At 47.7% G+C, this 13,667-nt stretch overlaps 1 long non-coding RNA gene across 1 annotated transcript; it reads left to right on the top strand.

Moving 5' to 3' along the window:
• Positions 1-330: 330 nt before the first annotated feature.
• Positions 331-13,037, top strand: LOC147355701 (uncharacterized). The gene is made up of 2 exons (XR_015144055.1): positions 331-436; positions 12,364-13,037. It is a non-coding gene; the product is annotated as an uncharacterized LOC147355701 (long non-coding RNA).
• The last annotated feature ends 630 nt before the right edge of the window (positions 13,038-13,667 follow it).

The following is a 13,667-nucleotide window of genomic DNA, read 5'->3' as shown; positions in this document are numbered from 1 at the left end:
CTGCCACTCAGAGGGGAAATTTGGCACCTCACCCCCAGACCGCTTGGACCACCCCCAAAGTCTCCCCCCTTAGAGAAATAATCAGATCATCTCCACAGTCCAGCAGGGGTGGGGTGAGGCGGGTGCTGAGAGTGGGGGTGCGGGTGGTGATGGATGGGGCTGGAGAGGAGGTGACAGGCCACTATTGATTGAGGGCGCGCTGAGGAAACTGGATCCCATTCCGAGAGCAGTGGGAAGCTCTGGAAAGGGTTTTAAGTGGGGGGATGATGTGAGATGATTTATGTTTTTGAAAATATTGCTCTGGCCGCCGTGTGGAGAATTGACTGCAGAGGGCGGGCGTGGGAGCTGGGAGGCTACGGAAGGCGCTTGTGGAGGAGGTGACGGTGGATTGCGCAGGGTGAGAGCTCAGGAGATGGAAGGAGGTGGCCAGACCCAGGTGAGGTGACCGCGGGCGTAGGGTGGGAGACTCACCTCTTGTGAGAGGCAGATGACGGATGGGGGTCCTTGATCGGGGGGGCGGTGGAATCAAGCCCCAGTGCCGTGCAGTTGTGTTGTCCAAGCTGGCCATGAATCTGCTGGGTGGAGTTTAACGAGCCACTGGCTACGCCAACGTGGAGATCCAGGAAGCTTCCAGCCTGGGATGGGGACTGAGCCCCTCAGCCTGAAGATGGCCTTCGGTTCCAACGCCCAGGGGATTACCTGGACAGTGAACAAAGGGTGAATGACAGCGGGTGGAGGAGATCCATGCCAAGGCACCTCAGACCTGGAGAGGATGATTCAAGAGGGACAGAAAGGGGCTTCCATGTCAGGTAGGTGGGACAGCTGGTGGAGGAGATCCACGCCAAGGCACCTCAGACCTGGAGAGGATGATTCAAGAGGGACAGAAAGGGGCTTCCGTGTCAGGCAGGTGGGACAGCTGGTGGAGGAGATCCACGCCAAAGGCATCTCAGACCTGGAGAGGATGATTCAAGAGGGACAGAAAGGTCCTTAGTACCCAGGAGGATGACAGAGGATGCAATGGTTGGATGGCATCACCAACTCAAATGGACGTGAGTTTGAGCAAACTCTGGGAGATGGTGAAGGACAGGGAAGCCTGGCGGGCTGCAGTCCATGGGGTCACAAAGAGTTGCACACGACTGAGCCACTGAACAGCAATAACCCAGTGTCTGTGAGGGGTCTAGCCAGGTGAGGTCTGGAAAGATCCCACATGATTCAACAGCATGGTACTCTTGATGACCCCATACTAGAGCATATTCAGGCGGGTGGTAGAAGCAGGAAACCCACTACAGCAACGACAATCACAAAGGAGCCCAGAAACAGACTTCTGTGCCTCGGGAAACTTCGTACGTGATGGAGAAAGCGTTACCGGTCAGTGGAAAAGAGGTTGGGCCATCTATAAAAGAATGCTGGTGGGTATTATCCATCACGAGAAAGGAATGAGCTATCAAACCATGAAAAGACATGGAGGAAACGCACATGCATATGACTAGGTGAAAGAAGCCTATCTGAAAAAGCTTCATACTGTATGATTCCAACTCTATGACATTCTGGGAAAAAAGCAAAACTATGGAGACAGTAAAAAGTGGTTGCCAGGAACTGGAGGGGGGTGATGAACAGGCAGAGCATCGAGGATTTTTCAGGGCAGTGGAAGCACTTTGGATGATATCATAACGATGGGTACATATCATTATGCTAAGTCTGCTAAGTCGCTTCAGTCGTGTCCGGCTCTCTGCAACCCCATAGACGGCAGCCCACCAGGCTCCACTGTCCCTGGGATTCTCCAGGCAAGAACACTGGAGTGGGTTGCCATTTATACATTGGTCCAAAAAAATGGGCTTGCTGAGTAGCTCAGCTGGTAAAGAATCCGCCTGCAATGCAGGAGACACAGGCTCAATTCCTGGGTTGGGAAGTTCCCCTGGAGAAGGGAAAGGCTACCCACTCCAGTATTCTGGCCTGGAGAATTCCATGGACTGTATGTATAGTCCATGGGGTTGCAAAGAGTTGGACACGATGCGCGACTTTCACTTTCCAAACAAATAGAACGTACACCACCAAGACTGAGCTGCTAGAACGTAAACCGTGGGCCTTGGTAGATGATGACATGCCATTGTTGGTGCATCAGTTCTAACAAAGGTGCCCTTTGGGTGGGGGGATGTTGAGAATGGGGGAAGCGATACATACGGGGGTGTTTATGAAAATTTTTTATGAAATTTTATGAAAAAAATTTATGAAAGATCTCTGTATTTCCCCCTAAGTTTTGCTGTGAACCTAAGTCACTCTAAAAATAGAAAGTTTTAACCAGAGAGTACTGGCAAATGATGGGCAACATGCACAAGATAGCCTCAGACGATGCCGTGATCCCGCCTCCTGATTTTCAGGTCCTTGCGCAGCCCCTGCCTCTTGAGTGTGGGCAGGACTGGCAACCTAATTTCTAACCGACAGAATACAGCAAAGGGGATGGACGTCACTGCTCCCATCACCTTACATCACCTAAGACTCTGTCTTACTGGGGGTCTGTCTCTCTCTCTCCCACTCTCTCTTTCTTTCCATAGCTGGCTTTGAGGAGACAAGCTGCCATGAATCCTACAGCTACGATCCTTTCCCCCAGCTACCACAAGTTTGATGAACTTCTATTTAAATTGAAGTCCCCATGTTTGGCTAGACGTGAATTCTGCCAACAACCTGACGAGCTTGAAGTGGATCATTCCCTAGTCAAGCCTCTGGATGAGAACTCAGCCCCAGTCAACTCCGTGACTATGGCATTGGGTCAGACTCTAAGTAGAGGCTCTTGCTAAGCTGTGTCCAGACTGTAGATCCAAAGAAACTGTGAGAGAATAAATGTGTGCTGTTTTAAATCATCAATTTTGTGCACAACTTTATCATGCAGTGTTGACAGCTAATATAAACAATATTAAATTAGATACCAAACTGCATAGCACAATACAAACAAATAAATTCAAGATGCAGTAATGATCTAAATACAAATAGGGGAAAAAATTAAGTTACAAATGGAAATATAAGATGTCTTTATAACCCTGGGATAAGAGATTTCTTATCATAGCACAGAAAACAAACCTTAAAGAAAGAGTGTATAAATTTGACTGCCTTAAAATTAAAAACTTCTTTTCAATCAAAGTCATCATAAGTAAGTTAACAGAGTAGACAAAACTAGAAAACAATTTTGTTGTTCTTTAATCACTAAGTGATGTCCAGCTCTTTTGTGGCCCCATGGACTGTAGCTTTCCAGGCTCCTCTGTCCATGGGATTTCCCAGGCAAGAATACTGGAGTGGGTTTCCTTCTTCCAGATAGCTTTTCCAGAGGATCTTCCCAGTGCAGGGATAAAACCTGCATTGCAGGCAGATTCTTTATCACTGAGCCACCTGGGAAGCCCAGAAAGCAATATCTGAGCACATATAACTAAAAGAGAATTGAATCCATAATATGTAAAGAGCACTTGCAAATCAAAAAGAATGACACCAATTAGCCAGGAGAAAAATAGGCAATAGGTACAACCAGACAGTTCTCAAAAGAGAAAACCCAAATGACCGATTGTCATGGAAGACATTTAACTTCACCAGTAATCAGGAAATACAAATGAAAAGAACCGTAAGAGGCCACCCATCTGCTTAACAGAAAATTTAAAACTTGAGAATACCAAGTGTCAATGAGCCCGCAGAGCAGCCAGGCCTCTCCCCTGCCGCTGGTGGGAGTGTGAGTTGGTACAAGTGTCTTGGAGAGCTATCTGGGAGCATCTAGTCAAGTTAAAGCTTTGTGACTTGACTGAACTATTGCTTCCTGGTGAATATTCTCTAGAAACATTAGCCTGTTGCCCGGAGGAATATGTCCCAAGATGTTCATCACAATGTTTTTAGTAACACACTCCTCAAGATGAGAACTAAACAACAGGCTGCTTATGCAGTAGAATACTATAGTTTGGTGAATAGAACTAGTGTGATGCTGATTTGGGGGTAAAAAAAAAGCAAGTTGCAGAATGATGTATAGAATAATTTACCATGTATACAAAGTATTAAAATGTGAAAAATATGCTATGTATCACTTGGGGATCCATATATAGTAAAAGCATAAAAACATGAATGGGAAGGATAAATACTGAGATGTAAACATTCGAGACAGTGGGTAAACTCAACAGAGGAAAAGGGGAAAACAGATCCGTAACATCTAATTACATAAAAAAAAGATCAGAAGCAGATATGACAAAAATGTAGACATTCGATAAAGCTGATGGGTGGTGAGTATGCAGTGTTCACTGTGTGACTCTCTAAAGTTGAGTGGTTCTACGCTGTAGTCTCTTGCCAAACATGGGCCTTCAATGTAAATAGAAGTTCATTGAACTTATGGTTGCTGGGGGAAGGATGCGGGGAAGGGATAGTTAGGGAGTTTGGGATGGACATGGACACACTGCTCTATTTAAAATGGATAGCCAACAAGGACCTACTGCATAGCACAGGGAGCTCTGCCCAAGATCGTGTGACAGCCTGGATGGGAGGGGCGTTTGGGAGAGAATGGATACATGCGTACGTATGGCTGAGTCCCTTCCCTATTCACCTGAAGCTATCACAGCATTGGTCATCGGCTGGCTATACCCCAATACAAAATAAAAAGTTTAAAATTAAATACGTAGAAGTTCACTAAAAGTAAACGAAATTAAAAATTTTATTTTCAGTAAATTGCTCAGTCACCCCGGCCACGTTTCAGGGGCTCGACAGGCAGATGTGGCTCATGGATCCCATACTGGACGATGCAGATAAGAGAGCATTCCCATTATCATAGAACCTTCTTTTGGACGGTGCTGTTCTAGAAGGTTCTGTGTGCTTTTCATATCTCAGAATGATTTCTTAAAAGCCGGGACTGGAAGGTGAATAAAGGAGGTAGGGAGGGTTCTTTGGAAGAGTTTGGAGAAAAGGAGGAAGACGGCTAAAGAGCTGGAGGACACGGGGGTTCAGAGGAATTGATGGAGAAGGGGTTGTGGGGTCTTTATCTGTTGCATTGAGAGATGCCCTTGAATGCTGATGAAAACGGTCAATAGAGCTGGGAGTTCAAGGCTGGCTTGTGGGGCTGGGACTGGGGACAGTGGAAGGGGTGAGGCTTGAGCAGGGAGGGGGAGGTGGCCACTGTCCCCAGCGGTCCTCCGAGGCCCCTACCTGGAGCCCCTCTCTGAGGACTCTCACCCGGCACCCTTCCAGGCTCCAGGCGGTGGAGATAAATAACTCCTGCCATGCCTGTCACAGATATTTGAAAAACATATTAATCACTTTAACAAATATTAGCTCAGAACAGCAATAAACAGTCTCTAGAATCTCCTCTTTGCGGCTGTATCACAATGAAAAATATGCTAATATGGGTGCCTAATTGATTGTGTTTGAATAACTTCCTTTATGACAATAAGAGTTGGAGCTGGCATCACTCAGAGTCGTAAACGGCGTCTCCCCAACCCGGAACGCCTCCACTCTGTTCCCGCAGAGTCACCCTCTGGGGAAAATGTCTCCAGATCCACAAAACAGTAGAACTCTTGGCTGCCCATCTACAAAGACCTTTCTGAAGGCCCCAAAGGGGCTGGCATTTGGGCTGTGGCTTCAATGAGCCATCAGCTCACACACAAGCATCTCCTTTAATCTTCATGGTACTTCTACAAAGTCAAGATTACAGTCCTATTTCACAGAAGGGAAAACTGAGGATATAAGAGGTGAAGAGAACTTACCCAGGGTTCCTGAGTGATGTGGCCAGAATTCTCCTGCAGGCTTGTGAGTCTGCAGCCTGTGTACACTGTCTTCACTCTCAAGCCAGGAGAAACCTCTACAAACATCCCATGGCCACTACTCGATATTAATCCCACAATTCTCTGTTCAATTGGATGGGCAGCTGGGCCAGGTGATTCTCAAATGTCCTGCGGTGCCCGGCACAAATAACCACCCTGGCGGTTGTGTGGGGTCTTCTCTCCCCTCACACACACACCTCCTGCAATCAACAATGTTGTTTCTTCTCCCTTAATTCCTTCCCTTGGTTAAATGCATTCTGGACACCTGTGCCATGCACAGGATCAGAGGATTCCTGGGGTGATGAAGCCATTAAGTGCTTCTCCCAAATAGTTCCAGAATCCTCTCGTCCTTCCTTCTTTCTGTCTGCACATCCCTCAGCAGCTTACGGCTACCACTGTAACCTCTAGACTTGCTCGAGTTCAGTTCCTCTTCTCCATCCTTGCTGCCTTGCAAGCGAGTCCAGGCTGCAGCATCTGCCACCTGGGCTCTGGTTGCACCCCCTGAGGCCCCAGTGGGTGGAGGGGGGCTTGGATCCTGTTGCAGCTCCAGCCCCCAAACGGGACAGCATCTAGGTCCCTACCTAAGGAGGGATGATGCTTTGGTTATGGACTGGCGAACATTTTCTGCAAAGGGCCAGATAGTAAATATTTTCAGCCTTGTGAGCACAGGGTCTCTGTAGTAACTCCTCAACAGCTGTTGTGACCGGAAGGAGATCGGAGACAATCCATACATGAAGGACATGCCTCCCTTCCAATAAAACTTTATTTATGGGTGCTGGAGTTTGAATTTGATAAAATGTTTATGTGCCACGAATTATTCTTCTGTGAGTTTCTTTATAAACCATTTAAAAATAGTTAATGAAGGTTATCCTTTTAAGCCTTCGGACCATACAAAAAAAGGGCTATGAACTGGATTTGACTGACCTTTGTTCTGATTGATTTATCTTTCCTTTAAAACAAAGGCTTTTTTTTTTTTTTTTTAAGTTTTCTGGCTTATGCTTGAGGTGATGCTGGCATGGCCACTGTGATGAAGCAGGTTGGGTACAGGAGGGGGTTTTTAATGAGCAGAAAGGGCTGACCAAACATCAGGGTGATGTTGGGAAGGATGTGACCAGTAGGCTTTGGGAGCTGGGAATGTTCTGGGTCTTGAGCTGGGTGTTGGTTACAAAGGGTGTTGACTTGGTGAAAATTCACCAAGCCGGACTCTGAGGATGGATGTGCTCTTTTATACAGAAAAAGTAAAGAACAGAAGGGCTGATGCCATCCTGTGCTGGTGGGGTGCTGGGCACACAGGGGCTCCCACGCCATGCTGGGGAGAGTGTGAAGTCTGCCCCCACCCTCCACAGAGAAGCAAAACAATGGCCCATCTCACACACGCCCAGGGCGTTCTCACCCTTGTGTACCAAGATCCATGTGCAAGACTTTCGTGTCAGTCCCTTCTCCAGGGGATCTTCCCAACCCAGGGATCGAACCCAGGTCTCCTGCATTGCAGGCGGATTCTTTACCAGCTGAGCTATCAGGGAAGCCCAGTAGGAAGACTAGGAAAGCTTCAGTGCAGCTTCACTGAATAAAGGATGTTGCTTCTCTAGACAGAGTACCACAGTCACTGAGAGGAAGGCAGGGGCGGGTCTTGGGACAGGATCATCTCCAGGTGCCACAAAAAAAAAAAAAAAAAAAATGGGATGGGTGTGAAAAAAAATCAAGCAGATACACACATACACATGTGCAAATGCTTTCCTCCACAAGCAAGGACAGTTTTCTGGAAAGATACACAAAGATATGGATACGGCTGCGGGCTCAGCGTGGAAGGCTGAATGTACCCGTCCTTAGGGCTGTTTGGTTTTCTGTGCTTGCTTGTGTCCCGGGGATTTTACATTAAGGACAGAAGACAAGTGAAAAAAATCAGGGCGATGGTTTCCCATACGCTGGGTATCTACTAATCCCCCAATATTTCCCAAGCCCCTAATGAATCTTCAGGCCCATCCCAGGGGGCCCCCTGGAGAACTTGAGACAGCCCAGCTGCTCTGCAGACCCAGCGCGTCCCTCGTTGGTCCGAGGTGTGCGGCAAGACTGGCTGGCCGACTGAACAATGGGCAGGACAAAGAAGCCTTTACGCCTTCTCTCCTGCCCCAGCAGAGCCCCAGGGCCGGCCTCTTCAGTTACAGCCCCCGAGGGCTTTCGCTCTCAGCCGGTTAAGCCCCAGGGTAAATGCTCTCCAGGATCACCTGGCAGGCATGGGGGAGGGTCTCCCCAGTGTTGGAGTCTCGTCCGCACCCCACCACCCCCCGATTTCTCACGTCAGCCTCCAAGGTCCTGTCAGCTCCTTGATGGCTGGGTCCGAGGCCAGCCAGTTGGCTGGAATCCGGGACACGGGCTGGGTGACCTGGGCCAGTGGATCTGCCTTGCTAAGCCTCAGTTTCTTCATCTGGAAGATGGGATGAAAGTCGCGTCCACCTCCTCCGCAGCTGGTGGGGAAGATTCGGTAAGATCATTTGTGTGAGCTCCTGGCTCAAGAAACGGCCCTCTTGTCTGGAGAATGAAAAAAAAAAAAAAAAGGTGCAGCTGCGTTGGAAAAGAGTCCAGCGGTTCCTCAAACAATGACGTCTGGAGTTACCGTGTGATCCGGAAGTTCCATTCCCAGGCATTCACCGGAGAGGGATGAACACATATGTCCACACAAAAAAACTGCAAATGAATGTTCATAGCAGCGTTATTCGCCACAGCCCGAAAGTGCAAATGACCCACCTGCACCTCGAGAGAAAGAGATAAATCCAGTGGGGGTCCAGGCACACGGTGGACTACTATTCAGCCGTGAAAAGGGACACAGCGTTGACAAAGGCTGCAACGTGGGGGAACCCTGGATACGTGACGCTAAGGAAAAGAATCCAGACACACAAAAATCACATCTTTTATCCCTCTCTTTCAGTGAAAGGTCCAGAGTTGGGAAAGCTCTGCTCAGCTTTCCTCTTCAGCTGGCAAGTGGAAGTAACTATTGCTGCTCAGTACGTGGTGGTGAAGTTTGAAACAGATGTCGGAATGGTTGCAGGTAGTGGGTGCTTATTGAATGTCACACAGGGAGGGAGAAAGAGAGACATTCAGTACTTTTATTTCGGCAGCATCATTTTTTTTTTTAAACCTCAGATCCACCCAAGTCTAAAGAAGGAATGGATGGGGCAGAAGAGCATAGGTCCTAGAGTTGTCTCCAGGATAGCAGAGTGGTACCTGGGTGAGGAGGGTAGGAGGAGGGAGACTCTTTCTTTTTTCAGCAGTTGTGTTGAGATATAACTCGCTTACCATACAATTCGCCTTATGGGTACAATTCAGTGTTTTAAATATACTGACAGACTGGGAGTCTGGACCAATCAGTGCCCTGAAGGGAGACTCTTCAGTATACAGTCGGCCAGCCACCTGTGGGTCCTGCATCCAACCATGGTTCCACCAACCTCAGATGGAAAATATTCAGGAAAAAGAATTCCAATAAATGCCAGTAAAAAGCAAGACTAGGATTTGCTCTTTGCAGGCAACTATTCACATAGCATTCCTGTTGTCTTTATAACTATTTCCATAGTATTGACATTGTGTTCACTTCAGTCGCTCAGTTGTGTCTTTGCGACTCTTTGCGACCCCATGAATCGCAGCACGCCAGGCCTCCCTACCCATCACCAACTCCCGCAGTTCACCCAGACTCACGTCCATCGAGTCAGTGATGCCATCCAGCCATCTCATCCTCTGTCGTCCCCTTCTCCTCCTGCCTCCAATCCCTCCCAGCATCAGAGTCTTTTCCAATAAGTCAACTCTTCGCATGAGGTGGCCAAAGTACTGGAGTTTCAGCTTTAGCATCATTCCTTCCAAAGAAATCCCAGGGCTGATCTCCTTCAGAATGGACTGGTTGGATCTCCTTGCAGTTCAAGGGACTCTCAAGAGTCTTCTCCAACACCACAGTTCAAAAGCATCAAGTTTTCGGCACTCAGCTTTCTTCACAGTCCAACTCTCACATCCATACATGACCACAGGAAAAACCATAGCCTTGACTAGACGAAACTTTGTTGGCAAAGTAATGTCTCTGCTTTTGAATATGCTATCTAGGTTGGTCATAACTTTCCTTCCAAGGAGTAAGCATCTTTTAATTTCATGACTGCAGTCACCATCTGCAGTGATTTTGGAGCCCCCCAAAATAAAGTCTGACACTGTTTCCACTGTTTCCCCATCTATTTCCCATGAAGTGATGGGACCAGATGCCATGATCTTCGATTTCTGAATGTTGAGCTTTAAGCCAACTTTTTCACTCTCCTCTTTCACTTTCATCAAGAGGCTCTTTAGTTCCTCTTCACTTTCTGCCATAAGGGTGGTGTCATCTGCATATCTGAGGTTATTGATATTTCTCCCGGCAATCTTGATTCCAGCTTGTGTTTCTTCCAGCCCAGCATTTCTTATGATGTACTCTGCATATAAGTTAAATAAGCAGGGTGAGAATATACAGCCTTGACGTACTCCTTTTCCTATTTGGAACCAGTCTGTTATTCCATGCCCAGTTCTAACTGTTGCTTCCTGACCTGCATACACATTTCTCAAGAGGCAGGTCAGGTGGTCTGGTATTCTCATCTCTTTCAGAATTTTCCACAGTTTATTGTGATCCACACAGTCAAAGGCTTTGGCATAGTCAATAAAGCAGAAATAGATGTTTTTCTGGAACTCTCTTGCTTTTTCCATGATCCAGCAGATGTTGGCAATTTGATCTCTGGTTCCTCTGCCTTTTCTAAAACCAGCTTGAACATCAGGAAGTTCACGGTTCACGTATTGCTGAAGCCTGGCTTGGAGAATTTTGAGCATTACTTTACTAGCGTGGGAGGTGAGTGCAATTGTGTGGTAGTTTGAGCATTCTTTGGCATTGCCTTTCTTTGGGATTGGAATGAAAACTGACCTTTTCCAGTCCTCTGGCCACTGCTGAGTTTTCCAAATTTGCTGGCATATTTGTGATACTTTCACAGCATCATCTTTCAGGATTTGGAATAGCTCAATTGGAATTCATCACGTCCACTAGCTTTGTTCATAGTGATGCTTTCTGAGGCCCACTTGACTTCACATTCCAGGATGTCTGGCTCTAGATCAGTGATCACATCATCGTGATTATCTTGGTCATGAAGATCTTTTTTGTACAGTTCTTCTGTGTATTCTTGCCACCTCTTCTTAATATCTTCTGCTTCTGTTAGGTCCATACCATTTCTGTCCTATATCGAGCCCATCTTTGCATGAAATGCTCCCTTGGTATCTCTAATCTTCTTGAAGAGATCTCTAGTCTTTCCCATTCTGTTGTTTTCCTCTATTTCTTTGCATTGATCACTGAGGAAGGCTTTCTTATCTCTCCTTGCTATTCTTTGGAACTCTGTATTCAGATGCTTATATCTTTCCTTTTCTCCTTTGCTTTTCGCTTCTCTTATTTTCACAGCTATTTGTAAGGCCTCCTCAGACAGCCATTTTGCTTTTTTGCATTTCTTTTCCATGGGGATGGTCTTGATCCCTGTCTCCTGTACAATGTCACGAGCCTCATTCCATAGTTCATCAGGCACTCTATCTATCAGATCTAGGCCCTTAAATCTATTTCTCACTTCCACTGTATAATCATAAGGGATTTGATTTAGGTCATACCTGAATGGTCTAGTGGTTTTCCCTACTTTCTTCAATTTAAGTGTGAATTTGGTGACATTGTGTTAGGTAGCATTAAAAAATCCAGGAATAATTAAAAAGATGGGCATAGGTTATAGGCAAACACTATGTCCATTTTCTGTAAAAAAAAACCTTGAGTATCCGTGGATTTTGGTGCCTATGGGAGTCTGGACAAATCAATGCCCTGCAAATACTGAGGAATAACTGTACTAATAGACTTTTTAGTATACATCCTTTTGAATTATGAACCGTAATAGTATATCCCTTGCTCAACTGCAAAAAATCAAACCGAAGCAAAACAATCCAACACAAGCAAGAACAGTGAACATGTTAGTCACTCAGTCGTGTCTGACTGTGAAACAATGGACTGTAGCTCACCAGGCTCCTCTGTCCATGGGATTGTCCAGGCAAGAATACTGGAGTGGGTAGCCATTCCCTTCTCCAGGAGATCTTCCCAACCCAGGGATCAAACCTGGGGCTCCTGCATTGCAGGTGGCTTCTTCACTGTCTGAGCCACCAAGAAGGCCCCAACAGGAACAGTGGCTCAGGTTAATTTGAATGCTCCCGCTGTGAGGATGTACATTTTGGAACAGCCTCTCAAATATGCTTTCCTTTGCTGGACCCGTTGTCTGACTTAGGGATCCTTGCACACTCAGTGGGTCCCCTGTTGGTCTTTGGAGAAGCCTCCAACCTGAATTGGGAGTTCAAGGCTCCTCACTGCTTTGAGAAGACACAGGTAATGGGAGGTCCCTCTGACAATCAGACAATGGATAAATGGATCTAGGTGCCTGCCAGAGAGCCTGGGGGCTGGGTGGGTACATGTCCAAAAAAAGTCCTTCCCACCCTCATTTATCTACATTTTTACCAGGTAAGGGATCATTGCCCAGGTCTGTTTACTCTGCTGGCCTCTGGTTTCTCTCAGCAGGAGCTGGGTCTCAGAGCTCATCCTGGAGGACAACGGTCTGTGTATCCGCTGATGGAAGAAATGGGTGGGGGCCCCAACAAGTCGGACCAGAAAGAAGGCTGAACACCAAAGAGCTGATGCTTTCAAACTGTGCTGCTGGAGAAGACTCTTGAGAGTCCCTTAGACTGCAAGGAGATTAAACCAGTCAATCCTATAGGAAATCAACCCTGAATATTCCTTGGAAGGACTGATGCTAAAGATGAAGCTCCAATACTTTGGCCACCTAATGCGAAGAGCTGACTCATTGGAAAAGACCCTGATGCTGGGAAAGGTTGAGGCCAAGAGGAAAAGGAGATGATGGAGAATTAGATGGTTGGATGGCATCACTGACTTAATGGACATGAATTTGAGCAAACTACAGGAGATAGTGATGGACAGGGAAGCCCGGTGTGCTACAGTCCATAGGGTTGCAAAGAGTTGGACACGACTTAGAGCCTGAACAACAACAAGCAAGTTAGTGCCTATAGAGCCGAGGGAAGCGGAGGGTCCAGGGGGCCACAGTACAACCCCGTGGTGCAGAAAGGGTGTGGGGCCCACGGGGTGGTGATTTGGGTCTTGGGACAACCTGGGCAGAGTCAGCTGAGGTCCTGGGACAAGCTGAGCTCAGGCTCCCAAATAAAGGATGTCCTTGACGCCTCCTGACTGCCCTTCCTGCCTCCCCAAGGACCTACCCGGCACTGGCACTGCAGCTGCTCTGCCCACCTCCCCACTGCAGTCCCAGTCCAGGCCATCATCTTTGCTCATCTCTGTTAAGAGATGGTCCTTCTTGGTCGGCTCCGATCAGCATCCATGCAGCAGCCATAGGTGTTTAAAAGTCTGACCCTGCCACCTCTAGCTTTCAGCCTTCCACCCTGCTCCTACCCCAGGCTGCCTCCAGGCCCGGCTATTTGGCTTCTGCTGTGACCTCACTTCTCCCCAGCCTCCTCCATGCATCCTGACTCTCCTCGGGGCAACTCCATTTGTCCTTCCCAGGCCTCCCACTCAGGAGGGTGTGCAGGCCTCCCACTCAGGAGGGTGTGCAGCCCTCCCCATGTTGCTCAAGTCTCTCTTTACCTGCCTGCCTCCCACGAGGGCAGGGTCCCGGCCTGTCTTGTTCATAAGCAGCACTAGCATGGGAACAGTGCAACCTCAGGGGCTCAGTAAGTGTTGGCTGGATTAACCATAGCCTGGCCCCCAGTCCCAGAGTGCCTTGAGGGGAGCAGACTGAGGCCAAAGGGGTCTGGAGAGAACTGATGACTGAGCAGCTACTGTGCGCTGGGTCT

This window comes from Bos grunniens, chromosome 17, assembly GCF_055505025.1.
Source record: "Bos grunniens cultivar Pamir isolate PY7600 chromosome 17, Bosgru_T2T1.0, whole genome shotgun sequence".
Classification (NCBI taxonomy): Eukaryota; Metazoa; Chordata; class Mammalia; order Artiodactyla; family Bovidae; genus Bos; species Bos grunniens.
The sequence above is the reverse complement of the archived record's forward strand: the minus strand, read 5'-3'. Positions and strand labels throughout refer to the sequence as shown.